Source organism: Venturia canescens, chromosome 9 (assembly GCF_019457755.1).
Source record: "Venturia canescens isolate UGA chromosome 9, ASM1945775v1, whole genome shotgun sequence".
Lineage (NCBI taxonomy): Eukaryota > Metazoa > Arthropoda > Insecta > Hymenoptera > Ichneumonidae > Venturia > Venturia canescens.
Window position 1 is genome coordinate 14,858,189 of NC_057429.1, and position 22,724 is coordinate 14,880,912.

The 22,724-nt window shown below is 43.4% G+C and overlaps 1 protein-coding gene and 4 long non-coding RNA genes across 5 annotated transcripts in view; 4 read left to right on the forward strand and 1 right to left on the reverse strand.

Moving 5' to 3' along the window:
- Positions 1-22,724, forward strand: part of LOC122415860 (uncharacterized) — a 64,764-nt gene that overhangs the window by 11,077 nt on the left and 30,963 nt on the right. The gene's annotated exons all lie outside the window — the stretch shown is intronic.
- On the forward strand, positions 6,701-7,660 carry LOC122415873 (uncharacterized). The gene is made up of 2 exons (XR_006261994.1): positions 6,701-7,204; positions 7,296-7,660. It is a non-coding gene; the product is annotated as an uncharacterized lncRNA (long non-coding RNA).
- Positions 8,753-14,775, forward strand: LOC122415875 (uncharacterized). Its single transcript, XR_006261996.1, has 2 exons — positions 8,753-8,882; positions 14,203-14,775. It is a non-coding gene; the product is annotated as an uncharacterized lncRNA (long non-coding RNA).
- Positions 14,694-22,154, reverse strand: LOC122415874 (uncharacterized). Its single transcript, XR_006261995.1, has 3 exons — positions 21,466-22,154; positions 15,652-15,795; positions 14,694-15,504 (listed from the first exon to the last, which is right to left on the reverse strand). It is a non-coding gene; the product is annotated as an uncharacterized lncRNA (long non-coding RNA).
- LOC122415872 (uncharacterized) lies at positions 17,681-18,872 on the forward strand. Its single transcript, XR_006261993.1, has 2 exons — positions 17,681-18,009; positions 18,163-18,872. It is a non-coding gene; the product is annotated as an uncharacterized lncRNA (long non-coding RNA).

Here is a 22,724-nt window from a genome sequence, read left to right on the forward strand (position 1 = left end):
TTCTCTCTCACCGCAGTATACTTATATACATGAAAATAACTGGTTCGATCGATGGACGAAAAAAACGTGCATTTTTCTTTCGATCCAGGCCACACACGGATCGTGACCATATTCGGACAAACCTGTCGCCACATATTGCGAGGGAGCGTCTCTCTCCTCGGTGTACGGCGTAATAACCTCGAAAAATGGGACCTCAAGCACTTTTTTCATTGCCCATTATTTCTACACAGTAGGCGTTTCGTGGCTTATACTAACCCACGTCGCATACTAATCAATCGAATCGGAATTTGATTTTTGCCACAATTTTGATAGATTCCTTGAAAATTGTTTAATTCTACTCGAATAAAAATAACTCACGACGGAATTTCGTCGTTGAAAATCAATGAACCGAAAGAAAAATCGCGAACTGTAGTAACGACTGAAACTGTCATTATCGCGAAGCTCCTCGAACCTGTTTCTCTTCATTTTTGGTTGACCGAAGTTCCCGGAAAAACAGCAAAAAAAGAAATGAAAAAAATATGGCCAATTAAGGAGAAACGTATACATTACACATCGCGGAAAGGCACCCACACGTACGAAGTACGTATCTATTTTTATGTGATGTACATAGCAAATATAAGCTCTGTTGGTCGGTATATTCGAGAGGCATTGTCATTCCGTATTCAGAAGGCGTATGGACGATACGCGAATGCCCGCCACGTAGTGGAAGAGAGTCCTCGCCAGCCCGACGACCTCCCTCGTCCCCCTCCCTCGTTCCTTCCATTTTGACTCGTCGGTATTCAGGAGTAGCAAGCCCCCCCACGAGTACTACCTATACTTTTCGTGAAATTCGCTATAGTTTATTTAACTTACGTACAAATATATATTTGTATATATATTTTCGTCTATATCTATATCTACGAGGGTGCGTTTTACGTGTGTGCATGTCGCGGGGTTTGGCACGAAGAGAGAGGTAAAAAAACGTTGAGAAACAAGAACAAGAGGGAAAACAAAAATTGGCTCTGACTCGCGAGACCGGGTGTCTTGGTACAGCAAACTTCAGAAGTTTTTTATCCCGAGTATTATACAAGTTTCGAAAGTTTATTCCTGTGGAACATCATAATGGTAATGAAAGATGCATTGAACTGTTGAGAAAAAATATTTAAAAAAAAATGGGGATTACATCTCGAAGGCGTATAACGAATGGAAAAGTTTGAAAAACCGTTGGACAATCGCGGAGACTTTTGGGGGGTGAAACTCCGGAGGAAGTCTGAAGATGGCGCGACAATCGTGTGTCGAAACAAAGAACAGTTGAACGGTTGTGAGTTGTGACTCGAGTCGTGTCGATATATTTAGGGGAATGTAGACAAAGGAAAAGTTGAAATATCCGTGAAAAAGTCGAGAAGGGCAAGGGCGAGGGTGAAGAAAAATAAATCTTGGTTAATTTGAGTGAACGTTGAACGTGCGGTGGCGTTGGATACTGGTAGATCGCGCACACGATAAGTAAACAATGGACTACGCGACGCGAGGTGGAATATCTCAAGAAGACAGCGGAACGCTATCGCGAACCTTGAAACGTACGTGCAACTGCTCGTAAAAAGCGTCGGACAATGGCCACAATTAAAAACAGAAAAACAAGAATTTTTATTTTCCATATTGGGTTTATGAATAGTTTTATTTTTTGTTGAACGTCGCATTCGGCATAAACTTTGATTCTATTTTTCATAAGATTCTTTTTCGAATTGAAATCTGTGTACGAGGAATGAGAACGACGAATCTTGTGATTATTTTTTCAATCGATCCCCCGAGATCGGACGAAATGCAACTTTGCAATGAATAAAATTTTTCTGACGTTTAAAACAAGACTGTACCGAGCGCATAGAAGCAGCAACAGCAGCAAAAATGCGATTCCGTCCGATCGGAACCGGTTTGCTTTGCCGTATAGTTACATACGGTCACGAGATTTTTTCTCTCTCTCTCGCGCTCTCTCTTCTCTCATTTTCATTCTCCGAGAGACGGTCTTCGTCGCGCTGTGAAAATGCGAAAAAAACGACACGCTTCCAACGCTTCTGCAACCGCTGTTGCCCCGATCACGTCGACTCGCTGCGTCGCGGCTGCTTATACGGGACGTCGCGAGTGAGTGAGACAGAGAGATCGGTGTACGTGGCCAAGGTAATGGTCGGATCGGCCGCGACGAAAATTTTTCTCGAGTTTTCGAGTATCGGTGAACCCTTTCTTCCCCCGCGTGAGCGAATTTTTCGCAACAAGAAAAATTGACTTGTGATACCCGGAGAAAAAACGTGTCCCGAAGGTTCGAATAAAAGTGTACAAATAAAGTAGCGATATGGAAAAACTTGCCCCTCCATAAAATCCAATTAGGGAAAGGTAGAAGAAACAGAAAACTCCGAGGAAGGTTAAAACGGCCTTGATTGGCAGAAGAAAACGTCCGAAGAATCCGAAAAATGTCAGTTTTCGTCGTTCGTTTTTTACGCTGGAGAGAACAAAAAAAAAGAGAGAAAGGAAAAAAGGAATTTGCAGGGAGACCGCAAGTAAGTAACGAGCTACGGTGGCGCTCGGGTCACGTGACGAGCATACATCGAAGAAAAAGAGGGCGTCGTGACGCGAGGGCGTATGGCTCGAGGGAAAAGGAGAGAAGAGAAGAGAAACACACGCTGCTGCTGCTCTTCTGTGCTTCGTGTTCGGCATGAATTCGCGTTCGTATGGAATAAAGTACCGGGTTTACCGTATTCGTCGCACATTCTCGCGCACTCGTCGCCGCTCTTCCTCCGCAGAGGGGGGGCGGCCACGGCCGGGGAGGGGGAGACACGAGGAGACTCTGGTATTCCGTGCGGGACACGAGCATTCGCGTCGGCGATCGCGCGATGAGGTCCATTGGGATGAGAACAAGACGATGGAACGAAAGCGGGCAAGGGGCAAAGGGGCGAGAGAGAGAGAAGATGCCGGGAGTACTCGAAGCGCCCTCGGAACTACGGGAATACGTGACGAGCATCGAACCTTTTTCCACCTTCCCCAACAACCTCCCTTAACTTCAATTTCCACACACGCTTACCAAAGTACATGTAAAATTGTATCTCCTTCTTCTCAACAACGTGTTCCCTTTTTATTTTTCTTATTTCGTACATTTCCATGTCTATTTCGACTCGATTCAACCGTGAGAATATATCGGGCTTGTCGATATATCGAAACTTTGAATTTTTCCATATTTTCCATTCCTCAGTCCCTCTTATCGACGCCGAGATGACGAAAAATAAGCGCAATTGGATATTTTGGTTTTCAGGAAGGAACAATTTCGATCGAGGAAGAAAAAAATAGTAAGAATTACCATGCTGCCATGGTATCGCCCATTTTTAAGGTTTTTACCAAAAATATTGTAATTTCCAAGTAAATTATAAATGAAAAGTTATAAATTGCGTATTTCGGCTGTGACAAAGATTTAAACCGTGCTGTTTTTTCCTAACACAGTTCACCAAGTGGACGTTGTAAAATTTATGTTGACTCGATGATGAACTGGCAAGTAGAATTATTATGCCGTTTTGCTATACTCGGTACTGTTTTCACAATTCATTAAATTTACAGTTGAACATAGTAAAATTTGAGGAGCTCAAACTCCAGCATCGATCATGCGCCAAAGGGTTTAGAAATTTACCATGGTGAATAACAGAATTTCATTCGCGATTGTACGATTTTTTAGTGAAATTTTCTCTCCGTGTACTCGCTTCGGAATTTGCGTTGACAAGCTTCTTCGACTTTTCGTGCGATCCTCCAGAAGATGACTCGACTTTCGCTCGATTTTTACTTCCTAATTCGAGATATTATCACTCTAAATTAATGACAGAGTTATTAATTCGAAATTGTAAATAAATTTGTCCAACTTATGTTTCGACGAGTGCAATTACAAGCCATTAATTAAGCGGGGATTCATCACTGGCTGAACCCGAAATTTCATTCGTCCCTGGCTAATGTACTGTGGTTTTTTTTATGTAAAAATCGCTTTAGAGAGCGCAAAGGGAAATGGATCAGGAAAAGTGTTGATAAAAAGACAAAAGTTTCGTGCGTGAACTACCTCAATGACGTTTAATCGATAAGAAAGATTTGGACGAGGCGTCGTGTCAAATGTGAACGAGAAGAACAATTTTTCGCCGATGCGGGTTGATGCAATCAACGAAAACGAGCTATTCGATGACGTTTTCGAAATAATTTTCATAAGCGCGCATTTCTTCGACGATTTTGACCTACCGAAAGAAATCGCAGGCTCCGAGATGCCCGGGACTGGAGTCCGAAAGGAAAAAAACTGCGGGAGAATCGGAGGAAAATCAAAGTAAAAAAAGTCAGTGTCTTTCGTCACGATCATGAAACTGCGTATCCTCAAATGCCGACCCTCCGACATTGGCTTTTCCCATTTGAACAATCACTTTGTTCATTCGTTATACAGTCTCCGACCTTTCCTTCCTCCTATCGGAGTGCGAAATTTTTCCATCGAACACTACTTCAGGAAAACAGACTCGACCGAGTATTTTTAACTAGCACAAAAAGCAAGCTGTCAACGTGAGAAAATCAACGGCAGACAGAGATGGAAAAATCCAAATATTTTTGTACAGGTCAAGCGCAAAATCGATTAGCGAGATAATTCATTAAGAAATTGATGAATAATAACAAGTTATCCTGCTATTGATCCATTCGATAAATAACGAATTTTGTTTCTCACGCGTTTCACGAAGTTCGTAAATCTCGCTTGCAGCACGTTCATCCACGAGCTTGTCAAAATATGAATTCGTCATGGTCGCCGTACGTTGCAATATAAACGATAAAAAACCTCCGTCCATACATAGAACGAAAAAGATAAAATAGCGAAGCTATTCGTTATTCGAGTCGACAACAAAGATAAAAAGTCTGTTATCTTGCTTCGTTTTTCCCAACGACGTTAGTCAGATAACTTCGACAATAACGTCATCGTCGTGTTGTTCGTGATAAAGTCGCGGACTGGTTCTTTGTTGAAAGTGATTGTTATATCATGAGATTATTAATGACGAGGGGCCTATCGTGGCAGTAATCAGTAATCCTAGAACATCGTTACCGCCCCCCTCGACGATCGTGTCGGAGTCCAACTTTTATTTTTTCAATTTTTTTTATTAATAAACCGTTGCTTCCCAAGCAACATTTTAATTTAATCGGAATTTAGGCTGCTCGTACCGAGCGAAGGGAGAAAGAGTGAGAGTAGTGAAAAATGAGAGCCGAGTTTCGCCGACGTAGAAAAACAGGATGACCTTGAATAAATCCTCGTTCGCAATTCTTCTGCATCGTTTTTTCCTTACCGCTGCCATTTTAACTCGATCGAGAATGCTCGAAGGGTACTCTCTCGCAGGAGGCCTTTCGCATCGTCCTAACTTTCTGTTGTACACCTCCGACACTTTCCAGTTCTTTCTCGAAGCTCCGAAATAACGAGGCTTATTTTTTCGAGCAAAGATAAGCATGAAAATGATGGAGAATCTTGCTCAACACTTCCTTTATCTTTGTGCTTTGTATTAATTTAAAAAATAAATTTAAGACTGAGACCGGACACAGAAGACTGAGAAAATACACGAGTTTTAATTAACCTGTCAAATTCTTCGTTATCGCGCCACGAGATCCGTGTTCTACTCGTGAACGTACATATTCATTGATAATCTTTGAAATAATCGCTGGGAGCTTAAAGTGTCTCGTGACGAAAGAATTTACGGATAATTAGACAGCGAGAGTGAGACCCGAGAAAATATGCATCGATGAACACGAGACAAAGGATCTCGGGACTCGACGTTTCTCCGCCACTCAGCACGCACATGTCTACACAAATACGCTTCACTTTTTCTGGCTAGGAAGCTTCCTCGTGTAGGCGATCTGACCAGGAAACAGCTGTGATTTTCGAGCAGGACCGGCTGCAAGATTAGAATCACTTCTCACTGCTTTTTCAACCTCCCATTCGATCCTTCCGCTCATTTATTTATCACGCAATCTTCCTCCTCACAATTCAACGTCTCATTATTTTGTAATATTAGACAATAAATTTATTTGATCGAGAAAAACAATTTACTGCAACGAGATTTTTCTACAAGCGTTTAAAAAAAAGTCACACTTTCCTGGCTTTCATTATTTTTTTTCCCTCGACACGTAAAATAAGATTTTTCTTCATTAAAAGCCCGACCTAAAACAGTAAAACGAAAGAAACTAGACGAGTAGAATAGAAAAAGTAACGGGAAGCACAACGTGATTTAGGAAGGGGGGGGGAGGAGAGAGATAAATGACTAAATGAATTTGGACGAAGATTTATAGAATTTAAATAATTCAGAGTCATTTTGCCGGAATCCCTGGGGCTGTTACAGCTGCTCTTCTTTTAGGACTCTCACTAACGTGAAAGAGCTTCAATAATCCGGTGGTCGGTTGACCAAGAGTGGCACGTGCTTCGCAACGAGCCTTCTCGTCGCACTCGTCCTATTCGCTCTGTGCACGTGGGCGGAGCAAAAAATCTAATACTACTGCACTAATAGTATTAGTGTATTCATGCATACTGCCAGCGCCACCATAACGGGGACTCCGGCGTTTTTGGGGGAATACGTATACACAACACACGCTCACTTTCAAAGTAGTATGTGTACGCGCACAGAGCGAATTGCCCCAAACACGCTCTCCCGAACAAAAAGGAGAGAAAAACTGGCGTCCCTCTCGCGGAGACCCCTGGGGAGGAAAAAAGGACTAGCTTGGGCTCGTGACCGTAATGACTTAATATAATTTACACGAGGAACGAAATAATTTATGCTCCACCACGCATCGTTTATTTTATTCAGATATCCGGCAAAAGAGATAATCACCCGACTCTGGAAAACAAGAACGCTGATCGCACTAACGAATGGCGCGTATTCGAAGGCAGAAGTCTTTTCATGCAGAAAAATTAGACGTGGAATAAATGATTCGGAACAAACACTTTGCCGAGAGATGGCGAAGCAAGCATCGTCGAGCACTGTTTTGATTGGTCGAACGAGAACTCCGTCGGTGGAGCGAACTGACATTTTTCATAACCTCAAAATATTCACTACACTCGATGAAATAATTCTGTTCTCCGCGAACCTAAAAGGAAACGGAAAGCGCGATCGAACGTGTTTTTAACTTCGAATCATTTGAATTCGCTCGTAGTTCAGCAACGTCCGAGCCAAACTGCTCGATTCCCTTGGAGGTTAGAACGGAAACACAAATTTAATATTCAGCCTGGAATCGCCCGTACAATTTGTTTGTCGAGCAAACTTCATGCGTATATAAATTCATAGGTGTCCGAGTGTTGCAATTCATGAGATACGTTAGTGAGAGACGTGGAAGCGGCGAGAATTATGTCACACACGATACTCGAAGCAGCTCGTTTTCCTCGGCTCTCTATGTAACGTCACGTTTTCGCTATCGTCGCTACGTGTGGGATTCGTTACACACGCTATATAAGTTAATGTGTCGTCCGACGCTCAAAACACACGGGACTTTTTACCACGCGTTACGAATACCGAACTAAAGTGTATTCATATGTATATTATGTATTTACACATGTATTATGTATATGTAACGTAACACGTGGCAAGCCTCAACCAAGTGAGTCAGTTCTGATCGAATATTGAATTTAGATAAGAATAAAAATACAAATAAATATTTCATGTGTTTCGAACTCAAGCGTCCAACAGAGCAACGCGTTTTGCGTGAAATTGGGTTTGTTTGTGTCAACGATCGTTTTCGAATGTATTTTTGTCCAATTGAAACGTTCAAAAGACTTACCTCCTCGTGTGTTTCGTGGCCAAATTTCATGTGCTTGGGAAGAATCAATCCAGAGACAAACATCAATGAACTTTTCGAACAGAATCGATAAACGCAGCTAAAGTGAATTTAAATTATTTTTATTATTATTATTATTCGATTGAAATGCCACAATTCGAAAACTGCACTAAAAAAAGCAACTCGAGAATCGTACTTTCTCGCAAGTCTCTTCAATCGAATTGAATTTCATTGAAACAAATTGACCGATTATTATTCCGTTTCGCAATCGTATAACCTCAAAGCCTCCACAGGTGTTGCAAAAATTTATCCACTTCGTGTCTCCGACCTGAGATCATTCCTCGTTATCAATGGATTCGATAATGGAACAAAAAAACGTGTACCTCGCGATTCATCATCATCGATTGAAATTCAATGACGAAATCCGCAGCTTCAAATCAAATTTCTTAATCCCAGCTGAATCCACGAGCGAATGAGTCTCAAACTCGTGCTGCCCTCTGGCACATATTTCTGACAGAAAACATAACCTCAACGTTGAATGTAATGAAAGCATATTTTGATTTCACTGGTATCCGTTCACAATTAGTAGCTTAAAATTCAAGTGTGTACAAATATGTTTTCCAGTGAAATATTAAATGCGGCATCAATTCAGTACAAATTATTTTGACCCGTTTTTGAATATCTTTCGAACGATCTGCTTGAGAATTCGTTCGCAAGAATCGCTGTCTCAGTGAAGCAACAGTTTCTTTTGTCTTGCTAAGGTCCAAGGTCGCTTCAATTTCAGTGAAACCTACAAATCCATATATATATACTCCTTCATATTTAATGTACGTGAATTTGTACATGTGTGTGTAGCCGAGTCATGAGGTTGTAGCCGGGTATAGAATCAAGTGTGAATAACCCCACGGTCTCGCGGACGTTTTAACTTTCGCCGCGCTGCTGGCTCAAACGAGATCGGGAGACGCGAGACGCTCGCGCGAGCTCGTCGACCGTGAAAATCATTATTAAGTGGTGGCACAACCTCTCTTCGTCACAGTGTCCTTGCAATCCCGTCACGAGTTTGAGAAAACGCGCTCAGGCCAGATGAAAAAACAAATCCGGTATATTCATTTTTTTTAGATTCAAATCCTTTGTGATTATTAAATATTTATTATTGACCCATTTTTTACGAGAACGAAAGCACTCGTTCGATATTACCGTGCGGTCCACCCGGATTGACGGACTTTCACAATGTCCTTAAAGACTCGACGAAAAACGTGTGTTTTCAAGTATCAATTAGCCGATTACTTTCATTATTTTTTTCCTCAATTTTATACCAGTCACGATCACGACAGCGTAATCGTGCACGCTGCGTTTACATTTCTAGTACCATCGATTCCGAGTCTCGAGAACCAAAATTCGACATCGAATCGTGAATTCAATGACGAATCGATCGTTCGAATTGCTTTTTGCATTCTCGAAGGTTGAGAATAATTTAGGAGCTTGGAAAAAAAAACGCGTCAAGTTAACCTATATTTTTAATGAAACAGACCGAATGAGTGGAAAAAATAAAAATAGATTGGAGAAATAGAAAAAATAGTGGCACGGGGCGGGGGCCGAGAGAGAGACCGTTTATAACGCTTTCTCGAGTAGAGCGCGCCCATCTGTTGGGGCACCTGACACGATTCACCTGCCACAGGTATGCGAAGCGCCCTAGCACGGACATCATCAAGAGCGAGCGCGTCAGGTGCTTCTTCCACAGGCCGGTGTTCCTGTTTCTCTTTCCTTCTGTCCCTTCCCTCTCCTCTTTGATGCGATTCCATCTTTTTTCCCTTTTCTTCTGTCTCTCGCTCTCTCCTGCTCGCTGACCCGAGTGGGCTATAACGGCGTGTTTGCGCGCGCTCGTGAACAAAGAAAAGTGAAATTCGAGGCAGTCTGCTCGCCCAACGGACGCACCGGCGTTCGCTTCGGCTATTCCACCATTGCAAAACCGCAAACTCGTCGTCTCTCGGAGTCGCCGTCCACCATTACGCAGATGTGTCCACTGATAAGCCTCTCAATTATTCCAAGAAATTCGTTTCAACGCGTGCAGCGATCGAACTTTCCTTTTTTCCACACCATTTTTTTTATGAATGACTGCGCCATGAGATCCTTGATAATGATCCAAAACCTGAGTTTTGGACCTTGAACTTGAAGCGAAACTCGACTTCATCCTTCCAAAAGAACTGTCTTTGCGTCATCAAAATTCCTAACCTAAAACATTTTTGGTCGGCGACATTCGCCGTTGGAGGCGCTGCAATCTCGAACTCTGCGAACGAAGCGCTTTCTAGTGGAGAAAAAAGATAACGCACCTTCGTAACGTTCGAACTAGAATGTTTTCATTCGCTTTTTCTTTTTTCATTCGGTTCAAGTTCTTTCAGTCCGGAGACTTTTTAGAGGAAAAATAATAGATCGATATTTTTTTCCACCTTTTCAAAACTCGTAAGCTAGAGAACCGTCGTGAACGAGCACGGCAATGTTTACATTCCGAAGGCGCCGAAAGGAATCCGCAGCACGGGAGTTTTGAACATAATTCTTGTTTATTCAGTATTCGAGTCTCGAGTTCAGAATTTTAATTTATTCGAAATGAAATATCCGATGAGAGTAAAACTTCGAGAGTATTTATCGGTGGAATGAAAAGCTATGAAAGAAGGAACGAGTTGGGTCTGGACACTTGTGCTCATAAGGCGAGAGGAAAATTCGTCATTTGTTACGTTGAAGTGTTGGAACAGTCGGACCGAGCGTTTGCTCGGAAAATAAAGTCGCTTTCAGCTTTGGTAGGTGCTCTAGAAAAAAAAACGAATGGAGCGAGGTTCCTAGAAAAACGTGGCGATTATTCGTCTCCGTGTTATTGGCGTTTCGAACGAATTCTCCGAATTCGTAGCGTTCCCTCGTTCGTTCAGTACTGATCAAAGTGCGACTCTAGAATCGAATAATCGACGAAAGTGAACCGAAGAAGCGAGTTTCACATAAAAATTTATTTCCGCCAACCCACAAATCGAAGATCCTACTAAACTTGTGAATTAAAATGATAAATAAATAACAACGTACGTGAGTCAAGAACGCGACGAGATGACGCGTCCTTTTGTCCTCGAAGCAGCTACGAGGTTATAAATAGCACGAACAAATGCTCACACACACACACACGCGCGCGCGCGCGCGCACAAACACACCGAGTTGCGGATATTTACGTATGCTATTAATTATCTTCGAGGTGGACGAGTGGACGGTCAATAAGATGACGTACAAGCGTAACTTTCGAAGCCTCGATTGCACTTTCCCACGCGCTTAGTCAACCCGCCTTGGTATCGATGTCTGGTCGAAGCGTTAACGCAGTAAAAAAAGACAGAAAATTAAAAAAAAAAAAAAAAAACGAAACGCACTCGTGCATGTTGACTCGAGCATTTATGCAAATAATCGCGACTATAAATGTCCGAGGAACGAGCAATTGCATCACCGTCTTCCTTTCGTGTCCTACAGACTCGAATACGCATACGCGCGCACGCATACACACACACACACGCCTCTTAATTGCTTAATTACTTATCTACTCGCATATTTTATTTACCTCGTGTCACACTTACTCGTTGACGTAATTTTATGTTTTCTTATCTCCAGAGAGAATTCAATTTTCAACTAGGCTTTTTCATGAAATTCCATCGAAGTGAGTCGTTCGTATCGCTGGGAAAATTTTCGTCGCTTTATTGAAAATATTTTAATATCGAGTGATTCTCGCATTTCGAAATATGTCCGTCAATTTTGATGAGATGCGAAAATGACTTTTCCCCAATCGTTCGTCAGTCAAAAGGTATACGATAGAAAGACTGACAAAAATGATGAAGGTGTCAAACTTACTTCGAGTCATCCTTCCATGTTTTATTTAACTTCAGTTTTCCGTGAATACGTAACGCTGCAATGGCAAGTAGTGCACAGACGAATTGACATGGCCGCGGGAAAAACTCGCCGAGTTACAAAGACGAGCGCGCGCGGTGCCCAGTTCAGTCGCCCTCTAGCGTTTTTGCATGGATTTAACCATGGCGTGTGGCTCGTGTGTATGCATGCTCTCGTGTCGCTATGCGGTCCGTCTCTTTTTACGACGTGATATGGTCGGGGGACACGTAAGTACACAAAACACCGAAATAAAAAACTGGCGAGGGAGAAAGGAAATAACAAAGGAGAATCGCGAGAAAGAGAGAGAATCGTTCGGGAACGTTCGCGTTGGGAATCATTTGAACGAGCAAAAGTAACGACTCGGGATAAATAAAACAAAAGAATAAAAAGAAAGAGACGGGGAATTACATGGAGAGAAATAGAAACACGTGAAATGCAACGAAGAACGCAAAGTAGCGTGCCAAATGGTAGTGAACGAAACGGAGGGACAGAATTTGTGCAAAAGTTCGCGTGTTTTGCTCTCGAAGCCGCGTGGTCGACGGTGCACGCGACACGCCGAACCAGACCGGAAAAGAACGCGAGAGCAAGAGAGAAGGGAAGGGCGGAGAGAGCGTCATCCAAGAGGGTAATCACGCGATATCGCGTTAGAAACGTTTCGCCACACCCCGGTCTTCCATTACAACCCAAAATCACGCCATACCGTCGTCATCATATATTATGTATCACATGTATGTATGTAGGGATCGGTGATGCGGTTCGTGGACATCGCAATCTGCAGGTGAACTCTTCAAGCCGTTCATTCGTCTTCTTCCATTTTTATAGGCACAGGGAAAAAATGAAAATCGTATCGAAGCTATTTGAATTTATTTTTTCAACAATCAAAAATAAAAAAACTGAAAAATCATTTTTCATGTAGAGGGTACACGGAATCAACGAAGCGTTTCTCGAGGATTGCCGCATCTTTTATTCATGTGGCCCAAACCAGTTTTTGAGGTTAGAAACGCTTGAGAAACGATTTACTCGGGAATTCGCAAAGAAATAATTCTTCATCTCTTCCGAAGAGTTGACTTCAAAGGGTTTTTTTTTTATATTCCATTCGCCTTCAAAATGTAGAAATTCACGAGTCACGAGTGGTTTCGTTTTCGACCAAACTGCAGCAGTTCAACTGTGAAATTTTCCTTTCCATGTCTGCGCACAAAGAGGTTAACTTGGAGTCAAATTCATCGAGAAAACGAGAGCGGGGCTCGAAATTTGAAAGGATTTGCATTGAGCGTTAGGAAGGTTGGGTTTGTTTATAAACAGGAGAAAACTAGAGAGGGAGGGAGACGAGTTGAGACTCGGAAGACAGATCAATGTTGGCACGCGGTAGGACCACCATCCGGGTTCGCTACAAGCTACGGGGTGTCCGCCAACTGCCCGACTTTTCCTCACTTCGTACGCACAAAAGATGAATTCAATAATTTTTCATAAATCCGCTCGTAAACTCGACTTTTACGTATATAAAAACGGTGTAAGGAACTTTTTTTACAGAAAATATTTTTAGTTTACAGAAAATTCGTCGTTTCAAAAAATGCGTTCTGACGCGAAGCTCTATTTCTTACCATTTTGACAGTACTCGGCATAAAGGCACTTTGACCACACAAAATTCGTAAGGTCGCCCAAGCGAAAGGTAGGAAAAATTTTTTAACAATAATTCAGTTCGAAACTCATGCCTGAAATAACACGAGAAGTCCCGGTACACCCTGTACGTAAAACAGCAACGCCAGCTGTGTTATAGCTGGGCGGGAGTTCCGAGCGAAGCCGGAACAACGGAGCGTCGATGCAGCAAAACCAGCAGCATCAGCAGCGCCAGCGGAAATTCAAGCACCTACTCAATTCCTCGTTCCTAGCAACGGCCATTCTTCCCCCTCCCCGCTCTCTGCACCCCGCCGCCCGTCGTTAGCGACGCCATCTTCCCGTTTCGTCGACTCCGATATTCACTGCCAGTGCTGCCGGGTTTAAGACTCGCGGTATTTGCAGTGAAGATCGCAGCTCGACCATAGTAAAGCGTGACGTCACGCTGCAGCAGTCTGTTTCGCTCAGTCAAACTACTTTCGAGTCATTTGCAATGTATATACTCATGAGTGTTTACATCTAGTGGTATTTCAGGAATTAAGCACCCTGCAGCAGTAGTTCACACTCGTAAATCTCTCGGTTACTTAATCTACAGTATTTGACAGGATAAAAAAATATTTTCCTGATTCTCTCATTAAATTATCGACCAATTTCATACATTTAAAATTTCCACAACAATTTCAACTTTCTTCAATGTAAAACTACAATCTATTGAGTACTCGGTTACACGAATTTTCAAAACCGCCAAAAGTCCCTCTGGGAAGATGAAAATTCGAGAACTCGATTTTTCCAACTGATGAAACGCCAAGGAATTCTGATGATGATTGAGAAGCGATGAATCACGAGAAACACGCGGCTGGGTTACCGAAAATGTGCTGATCCAGCCAACGATTACAGGGACGAACAGTGGCAAAATGGCGTGGCGCTGCAGCGGCCGCGGGGAGAAGTTTGCGGACAACCTGGGATGCGAGTAGAGGTCAGGCAGCGAGAGACGACCGCATGACATGGGACGAGATGCGCAGAATCTTTCGAGAGGGTTATCATAAACGGGATCTATGTCGTCGTGTGTTACGTAGTAAAAATATATAGAACGATTCGTATCTATAGTGCACGAAGCACCAGCAGTGAATAATATATCTATACGTAAATCTGAACGTACACAAGCGTCGTATATACACGGGGCATTCCGTGCCAAAACTCGACTTCCTGCTGGCTCAAACTCCGAGATTTGATTCACCGCTGTTTATATCGCATTTTTACGTTTAATAAATCGAGATCTGTAATAACAGTCTGATCAGCTGTTCGTGACAGCAGAGCAAAATACTTGGGGGATCGCGGTGGTCGAAAAAAGGAAATTAAGTTCTCTCATTCGTTCGGAAAACACGAAAAATGTTCGATGTCCTATTGAAATAAATGTGTAGTGTCACTGCGTTTATCGATGTTTTTTGGTAAAATAAATTTTTTCATGCATTTTTATCGCCACGAATCAGACCCAACAAGTCTAAACGACATCGCGATAAATCAAGCAATTTCGAAGACGAGGATTCGTATTTCCGAAATAGTGGTGTGTGTCATCGCTTTAAGCTCGTATGTACGAGAGTCGAACTAACTTCGCCGCCCTGTGCGGGCGAGCGGGCAAGGGAGGGGCGCGCGAGAAAGCCGCCGTCGACCAATCACGGGCTCAGACCCCCATGTTCGTCCCACGTCTGGCGTCCCGGCAAAAAAATACCGTGGTAGGATCTCCCCACTTTGGCGTTCGGAAGATACGCAAATATAAGCAGCGAGAGTGAGAGTGAGAGGTTCCAGTGTGCTTCGACGCAACGTCAGGTATCCCATTCGCCTTAATTCCCCGTCGACGTTTTTTTCCACGGAGCAAACAACACGGATTCATTCACGCCAATTAATATAAACGAGTTCAATTATTGTTATTATGAGACGCGGCTCGGAGCCAGGAAAAAATAGTTCGCAGTCACATAGAAATGAGTCCCGCTCTGTACACACATTTATTCCTGTCTGCACACCAACGTACGAAGAAAATAATCCGTATAACTCGATGATACTGCAATTCTCGTCTACGATCCCGCTAGTCGACTCGATGACTTCGTCGTCCATTCTCTGAATTCTCTCCCTCCTGTGTTCGCGTTAGTTCGTAGTTTGGTCACGAGTCGCTAACGTCGAGCGATCTGCTGCTGCGACTGCCTGCATATACACATACGTATCGTCGCGTGTTTCGTAGTATCATAGTATCTCAGCCGTGACTATTATAGTAACCGGCCGGGGTTGAGCTATTCGTGACGTCATTTCTGTCACACTCTATCCACGCATCGTCAATGCGTGTGTACGAACCTTTTAGTATTTCTTTTTTCCTTCCCCTCCGGCAAAAACTGCATTGACGTGTACGCTCTCATTGTCATTTGACTTTTCGTCGCTCCTGATTTCGTCGGATTCTTCAAACCCGTTCACCACTCTCGTATGCTTCTGCAGAAGCCTCTGGTTGAAAAAAAATGATCAGTAACAACGGAGATTATTGCTATAGTTTATTTAATTTGAAAAACCATTGGAATCATGTTGACAAAAGGCTTCAGCCCAGTTTATTTACGCTCAGGTTTAATTACATAAATGTTTACGCTTATGACTTGACAACGATTCGTGGGGTAGAGAAGCGCAACGCGTGGCCCAACGGACGATCGGATTCGCATTCCCAACGACAATGGCGACCATCGGAGACGCAATTTACTTTTTCGGCACCGCATTTTTTTCAGCCCCTCGCCACCGTAATCCAAGTGACACTTGAGCGCACGGCGCTCTCGATGACGTCATCCCATTGATTCAACCCAGCAGAACTAACCGTAAGAGAGAGAGAGAGAGGGAGTTGAAGCATGTGGCGGGGAGGGAAGGGGTGGAGGAAAGAGCAAAAAACTATTTCTGGCTCACGGCAATCGCCGTGAACGTATTTTACCGGCGGGCACACGATAGACGCGCCATTTCCTCCCGACTGCAGTGTCTTATCGTCAGTGATTCCATTTGAAATGCGCTTCGATATTTTTACTTCGCAAATACGTGCTATCAAAAGTTTCACGTCGAAGTACTCCCCGCCGCTCCTCCGATAAAAATAATTATTTTTACTTTTCCGATTACCTCCTACCATTCCTTTTTATTTCCATTCGTGCTTTATTCTCAATATCGCGTCCGAAGTCGTTGGAGGACCATTTTTAGCGCTGAAAAATTTAATCAATTCTCCGCCATGACTGAATCTCGTACTCGAACGAGTTAGGGGCCGCAGGGGAAGCGAAGATAGAGATGAAAACGGGGATAGCCTGCCGGGACAGATGAGAGGTCCTTTGGAACTTTAAAAGAGGCGAGGGGCAGGGGGGGGGGGGGGGATACGCGCGTGCCACTCGTGCTTGCCGGTAGGCCAAGGACATTCGCCAACTCTTCTCTCGCTCGTGCGGGCTCTCCGCGCTACAAACGGCCTCCTCTAATCCCATCGATCTTAATTATTTAGCCCATTTCACTTTTTCATTCAGCGAATACAAACGTATTTGAAAGAACTGAAATTCGGCTCGACTCGAACTACACGGATCAGAAAAAAGGACGAAGCAAATTTTATTTTGATGAAAAATGAGTAAAAAGAATTTGAGTTCGTGCTAAATTTATTGAAATTTGTGAACGCACGAAAGTCAGCATTTATGGGCACTAAAAATTGACAAATTGAAGAAAAACAAAGTGCACTTTGATCCCGCGAACAACGAATCGTGACGAATCTAAAATATTTGTCTCAATCACATATTCTTGCGGATATGCCGGTTTGCGAATAATTGATTCGAAAGAAGAAAAGACAAAGAGGCGTCGAGAGCATAATCGCACTAGAAAAATATGCGTCTCTTTGTAGAGCACGCTTTATATACGCAATACGGAAGCGAGGGTCTGGTTCCGTGGGTACGTCGACGACAACGACGCTATTGTACTGCGCAGACTCCGTCGGTGTAGTAAAGGTGCACGAACCTCGCAGAAATAACCTAACGCAACTTCGGGTCAATATCGCAGGGCGGCGCGCGGCGAGGGAGTAGCGCGCGGGACAGGGAGGGGGAAGGTAACCTTAAAACCGGCGGCGGCGGTGACTGCTGCCGTACGTAGGCGTTCAGGCTAGTACACTCGAATGTTCTGCAGGAGGGTAGGCTACGAGGAGAAGAGTCGAGAATGAGAGAGAAGGAAAAATATCGGGATGGACTCGCCGATTTTTCGCCGAAAGGTTAGTAGAGAGAGCTCCAAACGTTGAACGAAAAGAGAAAAAGAAGGAGAAATTTCGCTTGGCAAGCGAGTGTGCAAGAGAACCGGATTGATTTTCTCTCCTGAAGCGAAAGACCGACGCCCGTTCCTCCCTCCCTCCCCCCCCCTGCTGCTCTCCTCTTTCTCTTTTTTCTCACTGTGACGTGCAAAAATGGTCTTTCTCGTCTCTTTTCCCTCCCACTTCTCGCCATTCCGGTCTTTTACTCTCTCGCCGTCTCCACTTTCCCCCCTCCACAATCCATTCGCTCTGGGTTAATATATGCGCGGATGCTTGACGACGCCACCGGAAGATGGCGTTGTTCTTGAAATCCCTGAGGGGGAAAAGTGTAGAGAAAAAATCGTACCTGCGACCGAGAACAATGGCACGGGGCTCAGACTGAGCAATATATTCGTGACTCCGTGAGCACTGACTGGGTAAGACGATCATTTTAGAGGCGTGCTCTTCTTTTCGGACTTGGGATTAAAATCTCGGAATAATTGTTTTTCTCGATTGCCTATTGGATCATATTTTTCAAGCGTCGAATATTCCATTTCATTGAAAAACGTACGTTTCAATATTCACTCAAGTTCTGCTGAATCGCGCTACGATCACTGCGCGAAGCGCAAGAAGGGACGAACGGGAGCGCACGATTTAGCGAACTGAGAACAACAGCCTCCGTAAACACGCAGTCATGCCAAACGGCCGCCGAGTCATAACGGAATTAGCGATGGCACACAGCCTCGGTGGCAGGCGATTCTCAAATCGGACAGCGAGAAGGAGAGGGACAGAGAAAAAGAGTGTTTTTTGTCGTCTATCGGCGGGGCGAAAGCGAACGGTGCGAACCAACGAGTTCATAACAACACAGAAAACGCGAACACGAGCGAGGGAGAAAGAGAGAGAGAGAGTCGCACGTCGGATTTCCGGCGCGTGGGGTTCGATCCGCTGAGCGGAGCAGCTCCGCAAAATCTATATACACAAATGCTACGTATATACATATCAATTTGTATACACTACAGCCCAAAAGCTTGGAATTACCGTTACTCTAGCTAATCGTTTACTAGACAACATCGCAGTCTTTTTAGTAGCAGAATTTTTTTAATGGCTAAAACGAATATTACAACTTTCTGATCGATTAATCGACAAATTGTTTTGAATGTTAATAAATGATTTTCAATCGGGACGATTTGGCCATTGCACGACTCGCATTCATTTTACATTTATGTCATTAGCAGGATTGAACGAAAATTACTGAATCTTTTGTTCATTGTATCAAAAAAATAAATCTTCAACTCATAAATAATTGCATTTATTTTGACCTCGATAGCTTAATTCTCGAAAAAAATTCGTTCCAATAAAAACGATATTAATTAATAAACAAAAGCACTGAACTGTTTTGACACTCGACAACATGAGACACGTACCACGAATGAACGGATGAAAATTCAAATACTGTGGAATTTCACTTATTCGACGCGCACGACTCGTTCACTAGTTCGATCATTGAAATAGAGATTAATATTCACAGCAGATACGTCATCGCGAATTTCGACTGTGCTCAAAACCGTGAGAAAATAGAAGAGCTAAAAAGACGAGGCGGAATGGCAACGATGGTTACGGCAACCTCGGAAATATTCCGCGCGCTCGCGCTCACACACACGGCGTTGCCAGACATGGCCGCCGAGTGACGTCACACGAGGCGAGAGCTCGAGCGTGCTGCTTCTGCTTTACGGCACGCTACGGAGCCTTCTCGTGTACGAAAAATATACACGTATATACATGTATCGAGCGGTGTAACACACGATCGTCATGAACTGCGCGTACAGACACGCAACGCGACGAGAAACAGCAACACCAATTTCACATGTGAACAACCACACACGGATTTACATTCCTGCGTTACCGTGTGTTAGTGTCTTTCGTTGAGTTTGTATATTTAGTACAACACATCGGCTTCCTTGGACTCGCCGACTGAGCGTGACTTATACTCGGGGCGCAAAAACGAAAAAGGAAATGATTTTTTTTTTGTTTTCATTTATTAAAAGAAAAGGAATCGAGATCGTACGTTATCTTCTTTGTTCGTGCTGTATGAAAGGGAGGTGTTTTTTGTTCCGCGGTAGATATGGCGGAACACGAATGTGCAATCTTTATTCGGAATTTTCGTCGACGGTTCGAACGTCACAGGTTGTGATGCAGTTCATTCATAACACCAATGTTTTTCTTCCACAGCTTCGCGTTCATTGGCGTCGATTTGATAAAAAATTTCACGTTTCAGGGAAACCTCCGGTAATCACTCGAAACCGTTTCTTTAGTGAAAAAATACGTACGAAATCGAAGTTAGGAAAAATGTTTTTTTTTTTTCAATTCTCAATAATTTTCAGAAATGGAATTTATTTTTATTGCACAAACGTCATCGTACTATGAATTTAAACACCACAATATTTTTTTAATCGTCAAGCACGTCCCTTCGCGCAGTTAACCTTGAAAAGTGCGTTGCTGCTATTGGCGCCGAGTTTCCCTCACTCCCCGGCACTCTGCTCACAGCGCCCCTGCTTCGGTGGTAATCAGTACTACTCCGCCCGAACTGAAATACCGTGCGTCCCCGTAGGAATCCGATCGCATTGTACACGGCTTCGAAATTTTTCGGCTCCATTCGTATTTTGGATACAGTGACCTAACGCGTTCGTCGAATCATTTTTTATGCGCATATTAATATTCAAAGTATTTTTATACCGGTTCGTTGAGTGTTTCGAAAGATCGATCAACCTCAGTCTACAGTGCTACTCGCTATTTCATCACGTGCGCCTCACGCTCACGAGCAAAATCAACGAAGTCTCGTGTAACCGCGCCCCCTCCCCTGTCCCTCGTTTCTCTTTGTTTTACCCGCAGTCCCACGATGCAATTCTCGTAAAACCGATACAAACATCGCTGGAGCTGCCACCACCCACGCAATCGTGACGATATAAGTGCGCGTACGAACACAAGACCGAACTATCGAACAGTCCACCAGGAAATTACGTTACTCAGCGTATTTTAAAATTTTCTGTATTCGTACGCGTGAAAAAATTGAGGTTAAAGTTATTGAGGCAGGAAATGAAAGAGGCAAAATTTTCAATTTTTCATGCTTCTTTGTTCACGCTCTGGTCTCGACTGTCAAAAAAAATACCATTTTCGTCAGTTAGAAAAACAAATGAAGGCGAATCGTGAAAAAAGCCACCATCCAATTTTGTTATCGATTCTCATGCAAAGGAGAATGAAAAATTGAGAATTCCTGTCGAACCACCAACTTTTATGAGAAAAGGTCAAAAGACTGCTACGAATCCGTCCATATCCGATTGGCTGTCAAAGTTTCACCAACGAATAAAATTATTTTCCAAAAATCGAAAAAAAACCTGGTAAAATAGGGTTTTTTGAACCCCACATTCTTTGCACAACCGCAGGTAGAACAGCGAAAAAAAAATCTCCGATAAAACTTCATTGCAGAAGGAAAAATGTACTCGTCGTTCTCTGTAACTTGACAAATAAATTTGAGTGATGATAATAGTGCAAAGTTCAGCGAATTGATCCGTACGACAGTCTTATAACGAGCTAGAGATAAGGGTCAAAGGAACTCTTTATCCTCGAATGAGGGCTTGTGGACGTCGTGATTATTACGTCACGTTATCGATCGAGTCCCGCGCCATTGCCTGTCCGTTTGCGCGGTCCCGCGTCCTCGTCGTAGAACGCACAGTGTGTACGGCGATCGTACACATATGCATAAAACCTACGTGTATAGATAAACTAAAAAAAAAAAAAAAAAAAAAAAGTATATCTACTATAACGCAACGACTACATAGATCGTCGGGCGTGCGCGCGCGAACTTTACCGCGATCGATATACAACAGAGCCATTACCTTGTCTCCGTCGCTTCCCCCTTTCGTCGCTACTCGACTGTAGCGCTTCTCTGTGAGCACCCGACGCTCCTTCTCTTTTCCCCTTTACAAAAGCGTTGATCCAAGCATTATTCCGTTGAAAACGATACGCTTTTTCTTCTTTCTATCGGCGATGAACGCGCGTAAACGAGAGTGCCGGAGGGGGAAGAAGATAAAAAAGAAAAAAATATGAAATTGAGAATTCGACTCGTATCTTCAGATCCTGGTAGCTTTCCATCACGTTTTTCGTTCGTTCGTCCGAAGCCACTGTCGCACGGTTTGTCATTTGTTTATGCCGTTATACGCTCAGTGCTCCAGATGGTTAATGCCGCGTATTTCACGTCTATATATAAATGTTTTCACACGGACTCTCATGCCGAGTTTCGTGCTTGGCGGAGGAGACCTACGACGATGTAACACGGTTTATATACGTGCGAGCGTCACGTGACTTCGATTCTCCGCTGCTCACGCAGTTTCCCCCTTCACTTTGTTCCAACTCCTCCCCCCCCCTCCCGCCCGCCGCCGGCCCGTCTTTCCCGGCTACTTGCGGCGATCGCACTCTGGAACGACTCGTCGATCTGTTACGTCACTTTTAATTATTACCCACTCCAGACTGCATTTATGTATATCTGTCCGATATACGGACTGTGCTTGTACGTATACAATATCATTCAAAAGTTTGTAAACGCAGGTATCGAATGAATTGTTTCTATTTGTTCGTGCCTTCGCATCAGAATTCTTTGTTCAGTTTTGCCGAGTTTTCGCTATCGATTGAAATTAGTATTTACTAAAAATGTCGTTCCTTCATTGAAAATAATGAAATTAGTAACTTTTTATTCGAGAAAAATGCTTCATTTTTTATTCTTACAGTCACGTTCGTTCGTATTAATGAAATAATGAACTATTTTCATATGAATTGAGGTTTTTTAAGACGAAAATTTGGTCTGGGGCTTTCATTGTTGAATTTTTCAACGAATTCATACGTTTAATTGTACTCGGGTGAATTGAGTTGGCTCAATTTTTTCGCTGTCACTCATCGCGCGTCTGTGAAATTCGTCAAGATTGTAGAGACGAGAGCGAGGGTAGTAAAATCTTCGTTTCAATTTATAATGACGTTGCACGTGAGTTTGACGGAGATGAAAACGGAGGGGGCATAAAATCGATACGGTTCAAGGTCGAGAGTACAATTGCCTCTTGCTGCGCCACGAAACTCCCGGGGACGGTACGGAACGCTCGAGAGA